The sequence below is a fragment of the Nerophis ophidion genome, linkage group LG25 (genome assembly GCF_033978795.1).
Source record: "Nerophis ophidion isolate RoL-2023_Sa linkage group LG25, RoL_Noph_v1.0, whole genome shotgun sequence".
Taxonomy (NCBI): Eukaryota; Metazoa; Chordata; class Actinopteri; order Syngnathiformes; family Syngnathidae; genus Nerophis; species Nerophis ophidion.
In genome coordinates, this window is record NC_084635.1 from 525,578 (window position 1) to 549,814 (window position 24,237).

At 40.5% G+C, this 24,237-nt stretch overlaps 1 long non-coding RNA gene across 1 annotated transcript; it reads left to right on the forward strand.

Annotated features, from left to right (window-relative positions):
- Positions 1-332: 332 nt before the first annotated feature.
- Positions 333-13,197, forward strand: LOC133543045 (uncharacterized). Its single transcript, XR_009804288.1, has 3 exons — positions 333-466; positions 565-674; positions 11,489-13,197. It is a non-coding gene; the product is annotated as an uncharacterized LOC133543045 (long non-coding RNA).
- Positions 13,198-24,237: the final 11,040 nt, after the last annotated feature.

A 24,237-nucleotide genomic window follows, 5' to 3' on the forward strand; every position in this document is an offset into this window, starting at 1 on the left:
GTCAGCGATCCTGTTCTGTCTCCCTGTAATGTTTGTCTGATCTTGAATGGGATTGTGCTGAAAATTTTAATTTTCCTGAAGGAACTCTCCTGGCGGAATAAATAAAGTACTATCTAATCTATCTAATCTAATCTAATCTAATCTTAAATAATTTATTGGATGGATTTTAATGCAATATAGGTTTTACTTTTACTTGAATATTTTAGTGAAGAAGAAACAATTATCTTACTTTGTTAATGTTACGGTTCAGACTCCTGCCAGCGCCGCTCATCCATCTGTGCGCATCTAGGCACACGCCCACGGGCGGACACATCCAGGAACGAAACCAGACGCGTCCCCGCCCTGCAGCAGCCGCCAGCTGCAATCAATCATCGGCAATCGTCACACCTGACAGTAATGACGGAGCTGCCTTCATAGGCTCGGAAAACCTGCCATCGCTCGCCGGATTATAGTCTTCTGTTCATGTGTAAGCATTCTGTATCTGGCTTTCATCCTGCGTACTCGCTCTTCTCCTGCGACTTCCGTGTTCCGTTGGTTCTGATGTTTCGTGTTGTCTTCCCGAAGCACTCTCAGTGATTCTCCTGGATCCCCTGTTGTTTTCCCCTTGCCTCCCGGACTGCCTTTTGGATTCTCGACCTCCCGCTTGGACACGTTTTCCCACGGACTTCCTTTTGGTAAGACACACCTCAGCTAATCTACACACATAGCCTTACACCATACACACTTCAGTTTTTGTCACACTTCATTTCCTTAGTTTATTCATTAGTATTGTTTATATTCTTATATACATATATTTACTTTATATAAAACTAAATCTTTTGACTGTACTGCCACCTGGTGTTAGTCTGCCGTCATCTCCTTTTAGTAAATCACAACAGTTCAGTTTATTTCTAATCACATTTATTTAGATCACCATTGCATTTATTTATAGTACATTGTTTACTGTTTGCAGAGAAGTACTTTTGGCTTGTTAGAGAGACTTCTTCCAGAGGACAAATGAAAATTAGAATAAGAATCATTTTGTTTGCCGCTAGCCACGTGTGTATGGACACCAATTATTTAATCCGATCATCTTTCGGAATGTTACTGTGTACATGGACCCTGATGAAAATGATCAGTAAATCAATCAATCAATGTTTATTTATATAGCCCTAAATCACAAGTGTCTCAAAGGGCTGCACAAACCACAACGACATCCTCGGTAGAGCCCACATAAGGGCAAGGAAAAACTCACCGCAGTGGGACGTCGGTGACAGTGACAATGATGACTCTTATGTCCCACTCTCCCTTGTGGAGGGGGTCCGGTCCGATCCGGTGGCCATGTACTGCTCGCCTGTGTATCGGCTGGGGACATCTCTGCGCTGCTGATCCGCTTCCGCTTGGGATGGTTTCCTGCTGGCTCCGCTGTGAACGGGACTCTCGCTGCTGTGTTGGATCCGCTTTGGACTGGACTCTTGCGACTGTGTTGGATCCATTATGGATTGAAATTTCACAGTATCATGTTAGACCCGCTCGACAGCCATTGCTTTCCTCCTCTCCAAGGTTCTCATAGTCATCATTGTGAGTTTTCCTTGCCCTTATGTGGGCCTACCGAGGATGTCGTAGTGGTTTGTGCAGCCCTTTGAGACACTAGTGATTTAGGGCTATATAAGTAAACATTGATTGATTGATTGAAACCTTGGAGAGGACCCCCCCCAGGGTACCGAAAGCAATGGATGTCGAGCGGGTCTAACATGATATTGTGAAAGTCCAATCCATAGTGGATCTAACATAATCGTGAAAGTCCAGTTTAAAGTGGATCCAATATAGTAGCGAGAGTCCCGCCCATAGTGGAGCCAGCAGGAAACCATCCCAAGCGGAGGCGGATCAGCAGCGCAGAGATGTGCCCAACCGATACACAGGCGAGCGGTCCATCCTGAGTCCTGACTATGTTGTCGTCCAAGCAATGTTATCATGGACGCCCCTGCTTATTTCAGCAAGACAAGTGTTACAACAGCGGGGGTTCGTAAAAAAAAAGTGCGGGTACTTTCCTGGCCCACCTGCAGTCCAGACCTGTCTCCCATCGAAAATGTGTGGCCCAATATGAGGCGTAAAATACGACAGCCGACACCCCGGACTGTTGAACGACTGAAGCTCTACATAAAACAAAAATGGGAAAGAATTCTACTTTTAAAGCTTCAACAGTTAGTTTCCTCAGTTCCCAAATGTGTATTGAGTGTTGTTAAAAGAAAAGGTGATGTAACACAGTGGTGAACATGCCCTTTCCCAACTACTTTGGCACATGTTGCAGCCATAAAAATTCTAAGTTAATTATTATTTGCAAAAACACAATGAAGTTTATGCGTTTGAACATCAAAAATCTTGTCTTTTTAGTGCATTTAATTGAATATGGGTTGAAAAGGATTTGCAAATCATTGTATTCCGTTTATATTTACATCTAACACAATTTCCCAACTCATATGGTAACAGGGTTTGTATATTGTAAAACTTATAAACGTTTTGAGTGATGAATGAAGTATGCACTGTTTTACTTCCGGTTTAAGGAACAAAGAAGGAAGTACATTTTTAACCAGTTGCACCCGCAGTGAGCGAACTCGTCTAAAAGATGGCGCCGTACCACAAACAAAAAAAAAAGACCTTTTCAGTGTGTCTGTTGGTTTAATATGAAAACTATTTGTTGAATACAAAACATAATGGCCGCAAGCGAAGAAGAATTTGTTTATGAGCCTGAAAAAAACTGGCGGGAGATTTTGGTGCGAATGGATTTTAGTCTCTTTCCTGAAAAGAGAGGGTCAAATAGTTTGTGTTCAAGGGTCGGCTGCTATCCGGCCTGAGCGCCCTCAAGTCCTGGAGGCATTCAGGTCTTGGCGAGTCGGGAGGTTGCAGCCGATAACCTTCCCAGCAATCCAACATAATTAGAGATAGGCACCAGCGCCCCTTGAGACCCCAATGGGAATAAGCGGTAGATAATGGATGGATGGATATTTGACCCCGTTGAACCAATTACAGAGAGCCTGGCAAAGCAGCACAACTCTTAAGTGTTTAAAACGTCATTTTTGGCAGTAGAAATGTTCACATTTTAGCCTACAAGAATGTCACTTCCAACTAGACAAAACATGTTGGAATTAGTTGTAGAAGTTTTTTGTATTTTTTTAAGTTTTTGCTGCTGTGCTAACATGTGCATCTACCATGAATTGATTAACGTGGACCCCGACTTAAAGGCCTACTGAAATGAGATTTTCTTATTCAAACGGGAATAGCAGGTCCATTCAATGAGTCATACTTGATCATTTCGCGATATTGCCATATTTTTGCTGAAAGGATTTAGTAGAGAACGTCGACGATAAAGTTCGCAACTTTTGGTCGCGAATAAAAAAGCCTTGCCTGTACCGGAAGTAGCAGACGATATGAGCGTGACGTCACGGGTTGTGGAGCTCCTCACATCTGAACATTGTTTACAATCATGGCCACCAGCAGCTAGAACGATTCCGACCGAGAAAGCGACAATTTCCCCATTAATTTGAGCGAGGATGAAAGATTTGTGGATGAGGAAAGTGAGAGTGAAGGACTAAAGAAAAAAAAATTGCTAGATGGCAGCGAGGGACTTATTCAGATAGGGAAGATGCTGTGAGAGGCGCCGTGGCAGCTGTGGGGGTGGCAGGACCACTCGGCCAGGCCCAACCGCAACAAAGGATAGAGCCATACCGCTTGGAACCCGACGCTGACTTTGACGGTCAGGAGGACGCATATTAATGCTGGAGTAGCACACGACATAGATCGCCTTCAGAATACAGAATGGTAAAAAAATATATATTAATACACATAATACACTGTACTTTGTGTGTGTGGTCCAATCCAACCGTGTTCGCTTGACCGCTCTGTTCCATCTTTCGGGAATGTAAACAATGAAACACTGTCTGTGTTTGTGTTGCTAAAGGCGGCCGCAATACACCGTTTCCCACAAACAGCTTTCTTCTTTGACGTCTCCATTATTCATTAAACAAATTGCAAAAGATTCAGCAACACAGATGTCCAGAATACTGTGGAATTATGCGATGACAAGAGACGACCTATAGCCGTGAACGGTGCTGGAACAAAATGTCCTCTACAATGCGTGACGCCACGCGCACTCGTCATCATACCGCAACGTTTTAGCATGATACGTCCGCGCAAAATTTTAAATTGCAATTTAGTAAACCAAAAAGGCCGTATTGGCATGTGTTGCAATGTTAATATTTCATCATTGATATATAAACTATCAGACTGCGTGGTCGGTAGTAGTGGCTTTCAGTAGGCCTTTAAACAAGTTGAAAAACTTATTTGGTTGTTACCATTTAGTGGTCAATTGTACGGAATATGTACTGAACTGTGCAATCTACTAATGAAAGTTTCAATCAATCAATCTTTAAAGAAGTTTCCATTTTGGACAGCAGTGCTCCAGCGAGTATCTGTGTTTTGGTTTATAACATCTTCTGACCAAAGATGTTTTATTTGCTCATATGCATCATCTTGAACTTTATAGGTAGGCGATTTTGGAAAATAATATACAGTGGAACCTTGATTTATGAACCCTTCATTCACAAACCTTTCGATTTACGAGCCACAGACCAAATAAAAATATGCTTTGATGTTCGAACCTAGTCTAAATGAACGAATGATCAGCACATCCATTGTGGGTGGGCTGATCAATCTTTGGCGTTCATTAAGTCAGCATATGCCAATGTGTGTGCTTTTTTGTGGGTTTTAACCCTTTTTGAACATTCTTATAGTTTTGGTAGCACAATATGAGTTCAAAGAAAGCCATGATAAAGCGATATGTGGTTTGAAACATTCAGGAAGTATCCACAGCGTTGTCGACACTGCCTTCTCTCTTCCCTTCCACTGCACGAAAATAATGTAAAGTGGATTTTATTTTTAGTGTGTGAATGTGAGTGTGAATGTTGTGTGTCTGTCTGTGTTGGCCCTGTTGTTCAGAGTTGTCCAGAGTATACCCCGCCGACCGCCCGAATGCAGCTGAGATAGGCTCCAGCACTCCCTGCAGCCCCACAAAAGGGAGAAGCGGTAGAAAATGGATGGATGGATGGATTCCTAATAATTTCAGCAACCTGTTTTTTGCTAAAAAAGTTAGGGAGTTTTCTGATTTCAAGCTGAGTGCACCACTGGTCTAGATGCAATGTGTGTGCGTATCGGCAGGGCGGCTGTATAGGATGACAGTTTAGCTTGTTGTTATTGTTTTGACTTTGTTATTAAATAGACAGTCGCTCCATCACCCTTTGTTATGGTTGTTTGGTATAATGCATAGTGCTTTATATTGTTTTTAAAGTGTACAAACGTTAACAAAAATATGGATTTTGGTGAAGGCTGGATTTGGTCACATCCCTTCACTGGCTTCCTGTTCCACTCAGAATTGAATACAAAGTCTCCCTACTAACCCACCAGTGCCTACATGGAAATGCCCCCCTCTACCTCAAAGAACCACTCACCCCCAAATCCTCCACCAGACACCTCCACTCCAAACAGGCTAACCTCCTCCAACCTCCAAGGACAAAGTTAGAAACTATGGGAGACCGGGCTTTCTGCTCCGCTGCTCCCAGTCTGTGGAACGCTCTCCCTGACCACCTGAGGACACCGCAGACTGTGGATGCTTTTAAAAAGGGCTTAAAAAACATTATTTTTTAAAAAAAAAGCCTTTTTATAGATATGCATACCAGTCCTAGCTATTAGGCTGTTCTGGTTTTTATTTTTATTATCTTTTTAATGATAATATTTTATCTTTTTTTAATACACTGTTGCATTGTGAGGTTGTTTGCTCGATGTATAGTTCTTTTTTTTTTTACAATGAAATCTATTAAGCCAACATTCATGTTCGCATTGATTCATATTGAAACATTTGCTTTAATACACTGGTTCTCAACTTTTTTTCGGTGATGTACCCCCTGTGAACATTTTTTATTTAAAGTACCCAATAATCAGAGCAAATAATTTTGGGTTGAAAAAAAGAGATAAAGAAAACTGATGACTTTGTCATCAGTTCCTGATTTATTAAATTGTATAACATTGCAAAATATTGCTCATTGGTAGTGGTCTTTCTTGAACTATTTGGAAAAAAGATATAAAAATAACTGAAAACTTGCTGAAAAATAATCAAGTGATTCAATTATAAAAACAGATTTTTACACATATGTCAAGACTTGGACTTGGGCGTGGATTGTTTTTCCAACACAAAGGAAAATTGGCACGAGCGAAACGTGAATGTGAGTACATATTTTTTTTAAACTAACAAATTATAAACAAATGAAGCAAACAAAAGGCACGCACAAGGGCGGAGAACAAACTTGACTAGAAAACAAAAGACTAGCACAAAGGCTATAAACTATAAACATGAAACAAAACACTTGCACTCTGACATGAATAACAAAAACTTACTGCGACTGAGACAAGGGAGTAAGAAAATGGATATATAAAGTCACCAGGCTGACCACCGGGCAACTACAGGTTTAAATAGTAGCTATGATGATTACAAACAGGTGTGAGACAAGGACAGGGGCGTGACATGAGGGCAAGGTGAAAATGAATGAGTTGGCATGGTAACAAAGAAAACTAGAAAGTGCATGAACAGGAACTGAGAGTCGAAAAAATAAAACCAAACATGACAAAAACAAAACCTTATCCCATGGGCATGACAACTTAAAGTGCCCTTTTTGGGGATTGTAATAGAGATCCATCTGGATTCATGAACTTAAATCTAAACAATTTTTCACAAAAAAAGAAACATTTTACATCAATATTTATGGAACATATCCACAAAAAATCTAGCTGTCAACACTGAATATTGCATTGTTGCCTTTCTTTTCACAGTTTATGAACTTACATTCATATTTTCTTGAAGTATTATTCAATAAATATATTTGTCATGACCCGTTACCCCGGTCATGCATGATTTATGTTTGGTAGTTTTTCTATGTTAGTCTGTTTCCTGGGTGCACCCTCTTTCCCTGTTTACTGTCGGTTTCCATGGGCACTAATTCTCCTCACCTGTCTTAGTTTTGCAATTAGTGCCCATGGAAACCGACAGTAAACAGGGAAAGAGGGTGCACCCAGGAAACAGATTAACATGGAAAAACTACCAAACATAAATCATGCCATGACCGGGGTAACGGGTCATGACATAAAAAATACAAACTGAGGACGCTAGCCAGCGTGGAGCTAAGCAAAACCAAAATGTCACCAAGGGTGAAAAAACGAGGAAGGCTAGACTGTACAAAGGACACTAGATGCAAGGAGAGCAAAACAGGAGAAACGTAACTGTTTTCTATAGCAAACATTGACCCAGCAACTATTGCTGGGTGACAGCACACTATAAAGGGAGGTGATGAACCAAAACACCTGGTGGGAACACTAATTGCAAAACTAAGACAGGTGAGGAGAATTAGTGCCCATGGAACCCGACAGTAAACAGGGAAAGAGAGTGCACCCAGGAAACAGACTAACATACAAAAACTACCAAACATAAATCATGCGGGTCATGACAATATTTATAAAGGAATGATTGAATTGTTGCTATTTCTAAAATATATTTTTTTTTAATCTCACATACCCCTTGGCATACCTTCAAGTACCCCCATTTGAGAACCACTGCTTTAATATATCCATCCATCCATCCATCCATCCATCCATTTTCTACTGCTTATTCCCTTTCGGGGTCGCGGGGGGCGCTGGCGCCAATCTCAGCTACAATCGGGCGAAAGGCAGGGTACACCCTGGACAAGTTGCCACCTCATCGCAGGGCCAACACAGATAGACAACATTCACACTCACATTCACACACTAAGGCCAATTTTAGTGTTGCCAAGCAACCTATCCCCAGGTGCATGTCTTTGGAAGTGGGAGGAAGCCGGAGTACCTGGAGGGAACCCACATACACACTTTTTTTATTCCCAAACCCTTTTCAAGAACTAGTTTGTAAATCAAGTTTCCACAGTAATTCCCACACTGTGTGGGTTTCATTCCTACAGTTTTACTTGTATTTATTTTTTTAGTACTTGGGAAGCTAAAGCGTCACTTTGCTGCCCAAACAAACTCAGCGTTACTGTCAAAGAGGTGCGTAAACACGGAATAGGTGAAGTTTCCCTCATGAAAGGTTTTCTCAGTGTCGTGTGAACCCTGGGCTTTCAGCGAGTCAGAAGACGAGAGGAGAGGACAGAAACGGCCACCTTTGCCCTTCTGCGGCGGAAAACTAAATGCCGGTCCTTCATGGCGTCCCACAATAACCACATCTGACCAAGCTTTCCTCAAACCTCCACCCTCTGCTTCGCCGCATTAGATCACTGGACCATCCCACCCACTGACTGAACACTCAGGCCCAGCCAAACCCACTAAGGCGAAATGGCTGTCTGAATGAGACCACAAGCCGTCTTGGCTGACTGCTCCAGCCTCCTTGGTAGACCTTGACTAAAGCTTCATTACAGACTTCAGAGCCAAGCCATGGACCACACTGCGTGCACGAATGTGTGCTTCGCTTGCCATTTTTGTACATGCGCATATTTGTTTATGTCTGTGACTTTGTGAGTCGGTAGTTGCACGTGTGAGTCTTAATTCCGCCGTGCCCTCAGATTACATGTTAACGAGAATGTGTGTGTGTGTGTGTGCGTGTGTGGTTGTGTGTGTTTTGGTTTGGTTTGCGCACACTCCCCACATAAGAAGACAAATTAAGAGGGAAAAAAGTCCCTCGACTTGTAAATCCCCACAACTGAGAGACACCAGACTCCTTCAGAAGGACCCCGGATTTTGAAAATAGAAGTTATCTTTACAAAAACCGCAAGCAAGGGACATATTTATGCCTTCCATGGACCAGAAAAAGATTCCTTAGGGTTGAGTGAGCCGTGTTTGATAGTAGTTAAATCAACATCACCAGACTAGACTGTAATTCTATCGGAAAATCCCCGTTTTAGCATTTGTATTTATCTTCATTTACAAACCCTGTTTCCATATGAGATGGGAAATTGTGTTAGATGTAAATATAAACGGAATACAATGATTCGCAAGTATTTTTCAACCCATATTCAATTGAATGCACCACAAAAACAAGATATTTGATGTTCAAACAAATAATAATTAACTTAGATGGCTGCAACACGTGCCAAAGTAGTTGGGAAAGGGCATGTTCACCACTGTGTAACATCACCTTTTCTTTTAACATCACTCAATAAACGTTTGGGAACTGAGGAAACTAATTGTTGAAGCTTTGAAAGTGGAATTCTTTCCCATTCTTGTTATATGTAGAGCTTCAGTCGGGGTCTTCGCTGTCGTATTTTACGCTTCATAATGCGCCACACATTTTCGATGAGAGAGATGATAAAATCCCTAAATTCCTTGCAATAGCTCAATGAGAAATGTTGTTCTAAAACTGTTCGACAATTTGCTTACAAAGTGGTGACCCTCCCCCCATCCTTGTTTGTGAATTACTTAGCATTTCATGGAAGCTGCTTTTATACCCAATCATGGCACACACCTGTTCCCAATTAGCCTGCACACCTGTGGGATGTTCCAAATAAGTGTTTGATGAGAATTTCTCAACTTTATCAGTATTTATTGCCATCTTTCCCAACTTCTTTGTCACATGTTGCTGGCATCCAATTCTGAAGTTAATGAATATTTGAAAAAAAAAAAAAAAATGTAACAGTTTGAACATCAAATATGTTGTCTTTGTAGCATATTCAATTGAATATGGATTGAAAACGATTTGCAAATCATTGTATTCCGTTTATATTTACATCTAACACAATTTCCCAACTCATATGGAAACAGGGTTTGTAGTTAGTTAAATGGCCCACAGCATCCAGAGCAGTGTTTGTCAACCACTGTGCCGTGGCAGACTTGTGTTTGCCGTGGGAGATTATCTAATTTCACCTACTTGGGTTAAAATTATTTTTTGCAAATCAACAATTATAGTCTGCAAATTATGTGTTTTTGTTGAGTGTTGGTGCTGTCTAGAGCTCGGCAGAGTAACTGTGTAATACTCTTATATATCAGTAGGTGGCAGCCGGTACCTAATTCCGTTGTACATGTCGGAAACAGCGGGAGGCAGGGTGCAGGTAAAAAGGTGTCTAATGCTTTAACCCAAAATAAACAAAAGCTTAAAGGCCTACTGAAATGAGATTTTCTTATTTAAACGGGGATAGCAGGTCCATTCTATGTGTCATACTTGATCATTTTGCGATATTACCATATTTTTGCTGAAAGGATTTAGTAAAGAACATCGACGATAAAGTTTGCAACTTTTGGTCGCTAATAAAAAAGCCTTGCCTTTACCTGAAGTAGCAGATGATGATGTCACCGGTGTGAGGGCTCCTCACATCCTCACATTGTTTATAATGGGAGCCTCCAACAGCAAGAGCTATTTGGACCGAGAAAACAACAATTTCCCCATTAATTCGAGTGAAAATTAAAGTTTTGTGGCTGAGGATATTGATAGCGAAGGACTAGAAAAAAATAAAATAAATTAAAAAAGTAAAATAAAAATAAAAAGGCGATTGCATTGGGAGCGATTCAGATGTTTTACTCACATTTAATAGGATAATTCAGGGAAACCCCTTAACTTTCTATTGTGTTGCTAGTGTTTTAGTGAGTTAAATAGTACCTGATAGTCAGAGGGGTGTGTCCACGGGTGTGTTGACGCCAGTGTCTGAGGGAAGTCACGGCAGCTGCATGGACGGCGCAAGCTCCGCTGATCTCCGGTAAGAGGCGACTTTTTACCTCAATTTTCTCACCGAAACCTGCCGGTTGACAAGTGGTCGGGATCCGTGTTCGCTTGACCGCTCTGATCCATAGTAAAGCTTCACCTCCGGGAATTTTAAACAAGGACACACCGTGTGTTTGTGTGGCTAAAGGCTAAAGCTTCCCACCTTCATCTTTCTACTTTGACTTCTCTATTATTAATTGAACAAATTGCAAAAGATTCACCAACACAGATGTCCAAAATACTGTGTAATTATGCGATGAAAAGAGACGACTTTTAGCCGCAAGTGGTGCTGGGCTAATATGTCCCCTCCGACCAATAACGTCACAAACGCGCGTCATCATTCCGCGACATTTTCAACAGGAAACTCCGCGGGAAATTTAAAATTGTAATTTAGTAAACTAAAGCGGCCGTATTGGCATGTGTTGCAATGTTAATATTTCATCATTGATATATAAACTATCAGACTGCGTGGTCGGTAGTAGTGGGTTTCAGTAGGCCTTTAACATTGTAAGAAAAAATGAGGGCGGTTCGCCTGCCTTTTATCCCCTCTCGTGTCTGTAAGTCCCCTCCCCCGTCATCAGTTGCAGGTGTGCTGCCAGTCATCCAAGCCCACCTGCATTTAATCGACCACCTGACTTAAACCCTGGATCTCCACCCAGCCAGTGCCAGTTTGTCCGTTGCCTGAGCTCACTTACTCTGACCTTTGCCCTGAACCCTTTTTGATTCCTGTTTTTTGTATTTCCTCAGGTGGTGGACAGACTTTTGACCTGGTTTTCCTGGAGCTGATTTTTCGTTGTTACAGATTTATTTTCTCCAGTGGCTTTTTGTTATTAAACATAGATTTTTTTACTGATCTGCATTTGGATTATTTTTGGAGATCACAACAGATACCATAGCCTGTGTTTCCTTATCTTCAGTGTCTGCCTGCCATTGGTATATTCTTAAAGGGGGAAAGCACTTTTTGGGGAATTTTGCCCATTGTTCACAATTATCGTAAGAACTTTACGACGATTGGATTTTTTTAATGCATTCTAAATATTAAATACATTTGATCAAATTTCTGCTTACAATGGAGCATTAGGGTTTATATACATGATGTGTGTATATATGTAATACAATGACGGGCACATTTACATTAACATTTTATGTTGACCTATTTAGATCATATTGAGCACACAAGGCGAAATCATTTCAAAAACGCATCACAAAATTTTCTTTGTTTTTCTTCATCACTTATTTCTGTTTGCTGAAGACTTGAGAGCTAGCAAACATGCTACCACATCACTTACTGTACAATGTCTGCTGTCCATTATGATTGGGACTGCTAGTTCACATATTCCCACTGACATGAAGAAAATCTGAAAAATCCCCGTGGAGAAACAGGGTGCTGAATGTGGGAGAACAAGTGCTTTTTGTGTCGTTTTCTCCAGTTCCAGGTCTTAAATGGCTGTCAAAGTATCCTCAGCCATCTACTTTTCATGTGGGAGGCATGATTTATGATGTAGAATAAACTTACAGGGAGCAGGGAAGCAAGGAAATGGCAGACCAGTTGATGATGTGAACATAGGGAGACACGGAAGTGATCACTGCGCTGCTAAAAATAGTTGGTCTGCGTTAGCACTTATAATAAAAATATTATTAATACTTGGTTAATATTCAAGTCACAAAATGTAAATGGGGTATTGTTGGCACTTTTTAGATGACTATTTAATGGATTTTATGGGCAGAATAGTGGAGCTCCCTTTGGCTAAGCTGTAAGCAGACTTATTTAATTTTAGACAGTTTTTTTTTTTTCATCCACCCGTCGTCATGTCTTTCATGATGATTGTGGACAATAGGCAACATTCCAAAAGAGTTCAGTTTACCTTTAAGCTAATTATTGTCATGTTTTGTTGTCACGTTCTGTTTTGTTTTGGATTCATTGGGCTGTTTGTTTTGTCACCGTGCCAACCCATCAGTTTTCACCTGTTGTGTGTTCACGACTCACGCACCTGATTTGTCTGGACTCATGCACCTGTCATCACTGCACCTATTTAAGCCTGTAGTTGCCAGGCAGTCAGCCTGGCGACATCACCTTCTACACAACCTCTACACACCCTTGCTCCATGCTGATGATCCATACTCATTTCTCGTTCCCGGTAAGTTTTGTTATTCATGCCATAGTTTGCAAGTTTTGTTTTATGTCCATAGTTAATGTTGTAGTAATAGTTTTGTTTCATAGCCAAGTTTTTGTACCTCATCTGTGAGCGCCTTTCGTTTCTTCCTTTTTTGGAGTTAAGATTAAAGTATGTCATTACCTTCACATCGTGTCCGGTCCAAACGCTTGGCACCACGGGAAAACAGACCACACCATAGTCCACATCTTGACAATTATGACATTTTTAATGCCTGTCGTTTTTTTTAAACCTTGCATTACCCTGTGTGTTCCCACCCATTAAAGCTGCTGGAAATGTAAATTTGTCTTGAATACAAGTGAAATATCCATCCATGTTCTTTCAGCATTTTCTTAAGCACAATTCAAGGTACATTTCCTGCAGTAAAACATTTGAAGAACAGGGGACACAATAAAATACTAGCAGTTTACCTATTTTTCTCTACTTTTCGAGTGCCAGTAAAGCATGTGTCCCTTGCTGTGAGCATGAAACGGATCTAGACTTAGGATAGGAATACTAATAAGCTCCATAATGAAGCCACTGATGTGCCTGCTCTAAGCAAAGGAAGAACCACACCGGCAAAAAAATACAGACAACCTGTACAACACGTAATATACAATATTTTCCTGGCTATAGAGCACATCAGTATAAACGCCATAACCACTAAATTTAAGATTTTCTTTTTTTTCCATGGATTAGCCGCATTGGACTATAATCTGCATATGTATGCATTGTTTAAAAAGGTATTTACACAGAAATATTTTGTAAATGTTTATTTACATACCTTACTTGCTCCCAAACAGTGCCTGTAGCACGGCAGTAAAACAGCTGATCAAACAAAACAGAAGTCATCATCATAGACCCACTAGCTGTGGAAGCTAGCTCTCCAATCAGTTAAACAGACTCAATAAAGCCATGGTGACGTTTTGGTGAATTCACAAAGCTGAAACAATACAAAACGAATACCATTGTCAGTTAATTTTACTAAAACAGACACCTGTAAAATGCTAATGACGCTAGCTTGATTACATCATGGTAGCATGTACGAATGTGGTTGAAAAGCACTTCTACAGCCATTACATACGGGCCGGTTTTAGTAAGAATTAATTGTATTAGTTAAATTGTAAAAAATACAAATATGGCTTTAAGTGAGGAATGAAAAATCCATACAAATAAAACAGTTATGGCCGACTAGTCGACGGAAAGGCACTTATTCTTCTGGTTAAAGGCACTAGATAAAAGGAAATGCTGTGGACTGTCATGATCTGTGGCCCCGGATCATGTTTTTGTTATATTCTGTTAGTTTTGGACCCCCTTAGTTCCTGTTTTGTGCACCCTTGAGTTTGTTTTAGCTACCATGGTTACTTTTTATTTTCACCTGCCTCTGATTGGTGTTCGGGACGCTCACCTGTTTCCCGAGAACTAATCAGAGGCATTATTTAAGGCTGCCGGTCAAACGGCCTGGCTTCATTGTTTGCTTATGCTATAGTTACGTAAGTATTCCTTGTCTTCTTGCCTATGCTAAGGGTTAGCCTTAGCTTCGAGTGCGATCGGCACATTTTTCCTTTGACTTGTTTTCAGTTTTTGTTACTTGTTTGACTTTCGACAAATAAATGTCTGGAGTGTTCCGTCTGCATCCCGGGAGAACAAACCCCGCAGTAAGCTGCGAACCCCCCCCCCCACGTGACATGAAGGAAAATCCTTAAATCAGCCGCACCGTATTCAAGCCACAGGGTGCAAAGCATAGGGGGAAAAAGTAGCTGCTTATAATCCGGAAAATACGTTACTGAATATCAATCCGTAGTTTTTGACTCAACTGTTCTCCCTTTTACAAATTCTTCAAAACACTAAAGTTCCGTGGGTGAATTATGTAAACCAACAACAGTCTTTAGCGCTTTGATAGCTAGTCTACTGACAGATATAAATAAGAACTTTACACTACTTTACATTAGAAATGGCAACAGCGGAAGATGAATGTCCCATAACAAGAAGATAGGGGAAAAAAAGAAGTTTATCGACTACGTTGAAAGCACGGACTGCAATGGCGGATGCGCGCACATTTTCTGTACTTATGCAGATCCTAAATACAGATCAACAGGTACCACAAGGTAAGAAAAGTTGGTTTTGCATGATATTGCGAAACAAAACGTCATCGGTGCCATTTTGCGGACCTTATACATGCGGCATAACATTCCTAGTATGTCTAATGCGCCGATAAATCCATTCGGCGGTGCAGCTTCATAGTTTACCGAAGGCATACTAAAACATTTTGACAGATTTTTGAGCGCCGTGTGCAATGTTCGATATTCTCAATGGAACATTTAAAGTTTTGCTATCGTTTACTGGAATAGCTCTTGTGTGTGACTGCAATCTACTAGCCACACTTGTTACACCATGTACCAAATAAAATAGCTTTGAGGTCGGTAAGCACAACGAGAATTATGCTGTGTATTAGGCGCACTGGGTTATAAGGCGCACTGTCGACTTTTGAGAAAATGAAAGGATTTTAAGTGTGCCTCATAGTCCGAAAAATACAGTACAACCATATACTGCATGAAAGTCCCTCCATTCTTCTGTGGGTGACGTCAGCAGGCTCATGTCTACATTTTGGAGCGAAAAGATCTAAATAGCACTTGTTAGAAAACAAGCTCATATTAACTACCGTGTCTATTTATGGGGAACTTTTAGATGTAGACACAAGTTTTAAGTCCAGAATTATAAAAAGAGTGCCAATGTTGTCAGTATTAGAGGGGGCTTTTAAGCTTTAACCTCTAAAGGTGTTAGTGGCCACATGCGTGGACAGCACCTATTAGCTCTTAATTCCGAAATTGTGTACACTACTGAATTGGGTTCTTATGCTGACATATGGACACTTATACTGCTATCTGGTGGTGTCAGAAGAGTATAACATACAATGGAATTTGGAAATAAAAGTGTAAAAATAATAATTAGCCAGTCACTACACATGAAGTACACGTTTGTGTACCTATGGACTAAGTACATCCTATGAAAAGATAATTTTTTGTTTTTATTTGTCAGGCTTGGACAAAGGAATGAACTCAGATGCAAAGTAGGGAAACTTAGTAGGGCTTTTATTTTGACAGCTCTTTCACCTCTAGAGTCAGAGTAATACAATATCTACAAATAACAAAAACAGTCGTCGAAAAAAGGTTGTAAAAAAGGGAATAACCGAGAATCACTCCTAAAAGGAGGAAAATACAAAAACAAAGACAAACTATAATTTGCGCCGTATCTGCTATGAAACTTATTAACATAAAACGCTCCAACAGGAGGAAGAAAACAAAGACTATGCAAATTTCTACACTGAATCTTAATCTAATAATGGTAAACAAAAAATCACGAAAAAAAAATTGAGGAAAGAAATATTAGTAGGAAAAAATAATTACTCACCACTTCGGTTAAAAAAAAATAAATAACAAAATTAACTCTACTGAGGAGGAGAAAAAGTCAAACTCAAAACAGCAGCGTGGGAATTCAGGATCCAGGAAAATAAGCGTGGGACAAGACAAGGCATGGACATAGACATGGCAGCGAGACAGGCACGAAAACATGAGACAATCTGGCACAGGACAAGGGGAGGCGTGGGTTTATATGACACATGAGGGTAATGGGAAACAGGTGGAAACAATCAAGGGTCAGGAATGACGTCAGACTGATGACACCAGAAGAAAGCAAATAATCTGAAACAATTTTGACAGATTGATTGATACTTTTATTAGTAGATTGCACAGTTCAGTACATATTCCGTACAATTCACCACTAAATGGTAACACCCGAATACGTTTTTCAACTTGTTTAAGTCGAGGTCCACGTTAATCAATTCATGGTACAAATATATACTATCAGCATTATACAGTCTTCACACAGGTTAATCATCATAGTATATACATTGAATTATTTACATTATTTACAATCCGGGGGGTGGGAAGAGGAGCTTTGGTTGATATCAGTACTTCAGTCATCAACAATTGCATCATCAGAGAAATGGACATTGAAACAGTGTAGGTCTTACTTGGTAGGATATGTACAGCCAGCAGAGAATATAGTGAGTTCAGATAGCATAAGAGCAAGTAAATACATTAGAAGTACATTTGATTATTTACATTAGGTTGTTTATAATCTGGGGAGATGGGATGTGAATGGAGGAGGGTATTAGTAAAGGGATGAAGTTGCCTGGAGGTATTGTTTTAGAGCGGTTTTGAAGGAATATAGAGATTGAACTTACTTTTACACCTGTTGGGAGTGCATTCCACATTGATGTGACATATTAAGAGAATGAGTTAAGACCTTTGTAATCTCGGAATCTGGGTTTAACGTGTTTTGTGGAGCTCCCCCTGGTGTTGTGGTTATGGCGGTCATTTATGTTAAGTAATGAGTTTGACATGTACTTCGGTATCAGGCAGGTGTAGCGGATTTTATAGACCAGGCTCAGTGCAAGTTGTTTTACTCTGTAACCTCCACCCTGAGCCAACCCACTTTGAAGAAGTGGGTTGGATTGAGGTGTGATCTGGGGTGGAGGTCTAAAGGTAATCGAGCTAGCTTGTTCTGGGATATTTGGATTCTAGATTTGAGGGTTTTGGAGGTGCTGGGGTACCAGGAGGTGCAAGCGTAATCGAAAAAGGGTCGAATGAGAGTTCCCGCTAGAATCTTCAAGGTGCTTTTGTTGACCAGAGAGGAGATTCTGTCGAGGAATCTCATTCTTTGGTTGACCTTTTTGATTACCTTGGTTGCCATTTTATCACAGGAAAGATTAGGCTCTAGAATGGAACCTAGGTAGGTGATCTCATACTTCCTGGTGATAACAATGTCACCCACTTTTATAGTGAAGTCACTGACTTTCTTAAGGTTGATATGGGACCCAAATAGGATGGATTCTGTTTTACTTAAGTGTAGTTACCTAAGAGGAGTTGCTTTTCAAAATAAAACATGCAATTCAGAAGACAAAAAATAACCTCACTGCGGTGTGACTTTATTCTAATTAGGGTCCGATAAGCCCTAATAGCAAAGAGAAATTAAAAAAAAAAAGCATGTAAACAAACAGCTTGGGCTTTAGGAGGTTGAGGCATCCCCCTTGTTTACCTCCAACGTATCATCTCGCCAATTGTTCATCCAAACCGTTTCTTCTACCCATTGTTAGCTGCAAGTAAAGCAATAATGTGCTGATGGATGCTCGTCTTTGAGCCCTCCTACCACCACGTGAAGTCATCCATCTCCATAAACACACAGAAGACACACACCTACGCTGAGTGGACACACAAAAGACAGTCCTGAGAATTGTTTTCTCGGCCTCTGCACATGCTGCTGCAACTCAAATTGTTTCATCCACCCACATTTTTTGCTGGTTTGGTGGCTGCTCCATTTTTTTTTTTCCTTTGGCCAAACCCAGAAGTAATTTGTTCTTGTGAAGCTCATCTAAAAGCAGTCTAAAAGAGGACGGCTTTGCTCTGTGGTAGAAAAAAAAAAAAAAAAAAACACCCTTTCCTAGCTCCTTGCCAAGGCTTTAAATCACCAGATTATTGGGGTTATGATGGTAACCCATGTGAAAATAATTGCTAATGTAGCAAGAGTAACCAGTGGAAAGCATTGGTAATGGGGCAATAAATTCTGATTGGAATACATGGAAATCATCCAGGCCATACCCTGACTGTTATTTTATGGCGACTCATAAAAAGAGTCCAAGCCGCACAACAATCACCGTGGCCACAGTCATTAAAATCAATAATGGTGTCACAAACATTGTTACTGCTGCTTGCCTGTTATTCAACAATATATATTGTAGCAATTTAATCCATTCTGTTAATAGAAATAAGGTTTATGAATATTGTGAACATGGTATGTACACTGTTTTGTATTAAAGTACCAATGATTGTGACACACACACTTGGTGTGGTGAAATTTGTCCACTGCATTTGAACCATCCCCTTTTTTACCCCCTGGGAGGTGAGGGGAGCAGTGGGCAGCAGCGGTGGCGCGCCCGGGAATCATTTATGGTGATTTAACCCCCAATTCCAACCCTTTGTATTTAGCTAGTTAAAGTAAGAAACTAGACGAATAAGATTTCATGGGATTTAGCGATTAGGAGTGACAGATTGTTTGGTAAACGTATAGCATGTTCTATATGTTATAGTTATTTAAATGACTCTTACCATAATATGTTACGTTAACATACCAGGCACCTTCTCAGTTGGTTATTTATGCGTCATATAACGTACACTTATTCAGCCTGTTTTTCACTATTTGTTATTTATTTTAAATTGCCTTTCAAATGGCAGCCACTCAAGGGGCCCAACGGCTGTTCAACGCAATGGAAGGATTGGGTCGGACTGTGGGAACACAGACTGGGGCGATTTCCGTGTTGAATCGCAAAATTGATCTCATCTTGGAAAAGCTTGCGGAGAAGGAATAATTTGAATTGGAATTGAAGAAATCCAGCATGGACAAACAGAGAAGATGAGTCACTATTTTGTCTTTTTGAAGAAAAACAACTTCTTAATCTACGATTTGACTCTCTCAAATGGTCTTGACACAATTAGGAACAGGCTGTTCTGAAGAAACTCTCCCGAGGACTCCCCTAAGATGGACGCTTTTGACCTTCCTTTTTGTCAACAACACCAGTGGTCGAACTTTGAGATCGGACTCAGTTCATATAAAAACATTTCATCATCTCTCCCAAGTTAATTGGGTATATATGCACACACGACCCCCAGCCTCAAATCAACGCCTTCACCACTGCTTAATTCCTCTGGGGCTGTGGATGCCTGAGCAGCGCTATATAGCGGCAGTGATGTCTCCTCAAACCCACCCCTTCCTCTGTTGCAAGTTGGTGTGATATATGTACCATGTTTATTGTGTGCCATGCTGTGTGAGTTTTTTTTTTCCTTGGACTCAGTCTGGACCCCTACTGAGGGTCTAGCCTTGGACTGATATTTTTTGTCACTCCCCCCTCTCCCAATGTCACCCTTTTCTCACTCTTAGCGGGACTGTGCCAAAAAGGAAATTTCGTTGTACTTGTGCAATGACAATAAAGATCTATTCTATCCTATCCTACCCTATCCAAATGTTTATTCTTGGTGTTGGATTTTATCGAAAAAATTTCCACCCAAAAATGCGACTTACACTCCAGTGCAACGTATATATTTTTTTTTCCTTCTTTATTATGCATTTTCGGCAGGTGCAACGTATACTCCGGAGCGATTTATAATCCGAAAAATACGGTATTTTTTTGGACACTTGATTCCCCGGAATGATACATGGGCAAACAGACTAGTTTGTTGGCGCAATGTTTGGATGTACAGTACAAGTGCGAAATACAAAAACTGATGGTTTTGGGTTCCATATTTTTCATAAATCATTATTGGGTATGATGGTTATATTGTATAAGAGGATGAAGGGAATTAATCCGACTATAAGCATGTTGATGTTTTTTTTGTGGCAAAGAAGAAGACAGCTCACTTTCCTTACTTTGTCATTAACACACAAAATAAAAACGTAGACGTACAATTGTGGCATCGAAATGCACACCCTTTCATTTAAAAATGCAACTTTTTTTTGTCTGAAGTGGATGAGAATGTCCACAGCAGACTCTTGACAGAACCAGAGGGAGCACATATGCTCCTCGTGCGGCTTCTCAAAGCACTGTGGTAAGTGTTGAAGACAGCATCGAATTCAGTCAGCTGGAAGCCAAAATGTTTATGGGTGGTCTTGTCCACGCTACAATTTTGTGTTTTAATGTCACATGGTTTAGATGTGGTGCTCAATTTGCTCTCTCGCTGCACACGGACACACAAGTGCATCTGCACAAATATAGCACGCCGTACGCGACATCTATCCGCAGACAGCAGATGTCAAGATCGTTTAGGCCTCTTGGAGCATGCATGGCAGTTATTTCGGTTGAAATTAAATAACAAATGCGCTTGGAACTTTTTAAGCATGGTAGATGGGTTATTGTTATGTAGGAAACGCATTGTTGTTGCGCGTTTTGTCACCCCGAGATGCACATGGACCAGACAGGCAGGAATTGCAGGTAGGAGCTTGGTTTAATACAAAAATAAAAGAACACTGGTAGAAAAACAGACAAAAGAAAGTGTGTGCCTATGCACAGGAAGCTAACGCTAAACGTAGCAATGGAGTCCAAGTCCAAAAATGACGTGCCGAGCCCACAAGAAGCTAAGACGTAACTTAGCACAAGTATTTACATCGAAGATATACCAACGTGATTGTTGCAAGGAGCAAACAACGAATCAAGAAAGAACTGAGATAGAAGGCAGGCTTAAATACTAAGGCAATCAATGAAACCCAGGTGCGCTTCAAAAGCAAGAGCAGGTGGAACAAATACGAAACCATGGTAACAATAATAAAACAAGGAAGTGCACAACTCGGAACTGGAGGGTCCAAAACAATCAAAAAACACAAAACGACTCAAAAACCAAAATAATACATGATCCGGGCGGCCGATCATAACAGGTTAAAATTGTATAGCGCTTTTGTACCTTCAAGGTACTCATAGCGCTTTGACACTATTTCCACATTCACCCATTCACACACTGATGGCGGGAGCTGCCATGCAAGGCCCTAACCGTGACCCATCAGCAGCTAGGGTGAAGTGTCCTGCTCAAGGACACAACGGACGTGGCTAGGTTGGTAGAAGGTGGGGATCGAACCAGGCACCCTCAGGTTGCTGGCACGGCCACTCTCCCAAACGCGCCACGCTGTCCCCCCAGGAGAAGGGGAAAATTAGCCATTAGAAATAGAACTTAAAGATACAAATATTCATAATCCGATTTTTTGGATCCAGAACATTTGGTGCAGTACGGCTTCATTTGCAGTGCATCCGGATATAATTCACAGTGCTTTACGTTTTCCACACTTTGTTATGTTACAGCCTTATTCCAAAATGGAACACATTAATTGTTGTCCTCAAAATACGACACACTATATACCGTATTTTTCGGACTATAAGGCGCATTTTAAATCCTTTCATTTTCTCAAAACTCGACAGTGCGCCTTATAAAGCGGTGCGCCTGATGTACGGAATAATTGTGGTTGTTCTTACCGACCTCAAAGCAATTTCATTTTTTAATACATGGTGAAATGATAAGCGTGACCAGTAGATGGCAGTCACACACAAGAGATACATGGGGACTGCAATATGACTCAAGTAAACAACACCAAAATTGTTCCTTTGAAAATTTAGAACATTACAGACGGCGCTCAAAAATATATCAAAATGTTTTAGTACGACTTTGGTAAACTATGAAGCCGCATCGCTTGATGTATTGTACTGTGCTTCAACATACAAGTATGATTATGTTGAAGGTAAGAAATGTTATCATTCTATGCAAAAGCAACTTTTTTTACTTTCTGGTACCTGCTAATCTGTATTTGGGATCTGCATAAATCCTGAATATTTGTGCGTGTCCGCCTTTGTAGCCTGTGTTGACACCGTAGTCGATAAGTTTTTTATTTTTGTCTATCTTCTTATGTGACATTCATCCTCCGCTGTTGCCATTTCTACTATAAAGTAACGTAAAGTGAAGTGAAGGGAATTATATTTATATAGCGCTTTTTCTCTAGTGACTCAAAGCGCTTTACATAGTGAAACCCAAAATCTAATGTTTACATTTGAACCAGTGTGGGTGGCACTGGGAGCAGGTGGGTAAAGTGTCTTGCCCAAGGACACAACGACAGTGACAAGGATGGCGGAAGCGAATATCGAACCTGAAACCCTCAAGTTGCTGGCACGGCTGCTCTACCAACCGAGCTAAACCGCCCATTATTACTGTTAGTAAACTCGCCATGAAAGCGTTCTATCGCTCGGCTGTCGAGAGCCTGCTGACGTACTGCATAACAGTGCGGTACGCCAGCTGCACTGAAGCCGGCAAACAGGCGATTCAGAGGGTCATAAAGTTTGCACAAAAAATCATCGGCTGTCCCCTGCCCTCCCTGAAGGATTTACACAACTCCCGTTGCCTCAAGAAAGCAAAAAACATCACCAAAGACAGCACACACCCTGGCTTCCACCTGTTCGACCTGCTACCATCAGGCAGGCGCTACAGGTGCATCAGAGCCAGAACAAACAGGCTCAGAAACAGCTTCTTTCCCAGAGCTGTCACCATGTTGAACTCCAACTTATAATAATATTATCCACCTCTATACAATATCCTGTCCTAATACCCTACTGTGCAATACTACCCTTCGAGTGCAATATGTCCGACACTGATTGTTATTTATTACTATGATACTCTTGTCTTGTTCTGTATATTACACAGTATTTTGTGTTTCTATAGTGTTTTGTACATTGTACAGGATTGCTTATTATTTTTATTGGATAGTGGTCTGTTTATTTCAATTGTTAGTTTTTTTCCTTTTACCTCTTGTGTTATTTATTTTACCCCATATTTGTTCCCACTACCGCACCTTAAGTTGGAGTCTTTAATCTTGTTATACGCAAATATAATGACAATAAAGTCCATTCTATTCTTAAAACATACCGGTGTAGTGAGTTTATTTTATACACCCAAGGAACTTTAAGTTATTAGAGAGTTTACCGTCTGAAAGTTTTTCACAAGACACATTTATGGCACCATCTTTTGGATGAATTCGCTCACTGCAGGTGCTGCGGCTTGAACATGTTTTTCCCATTTCATGCTTTGAACTGGAAGTATATCCTGTTTTCTTCGTCTATAGCGCTTATGCTCGAAAGGTTTGTAAGTTTTACTATATAACTAAAACAATTTATACTTCCTAAACTGTCCCATGTGTGATGTCTGTTGGAGGATTTTCATGCATATTTAGACGTGTTATCGTAATGCAATCAAGCTAGTGTCCTTAACATTAGTGTATACACTAACTGGAAGTGGGGGAAATCATCGATTTTTTAGATGCATCGCAACTTGGACATGGACGGTTATACAATCGATTAGTTAACGTCGATAATCGATTTATGTATTGTAAATTATGCAGACAGTTCTAAAATTTGGCTGACTGCAGTGAGTCAGTCACCTCACCGAGATATCTAACCGTCTCTTTTATTATGGGGCACATACTGTATGTTCCAGTTTTGCATATATTTTCATGAATTTAATAAATGTGATGGGAATTTCTTATTACAAATGCAAAGTTTTTTTTAAATGTTGCAAGTGATAAACACCTTTTTTTCGAAACGAAAATAAATGTAATACTGCATCAATTTAAAAGAGATAGAGATGCATCAATAATCAATTTATAATTGAATTATAGCTCCCGAATCGTAATCGAATCGTGAGGTGACTGAAAATTCCCACCTCTAATGCTAACACATTTACAAAGGTAACACTTTAGTAT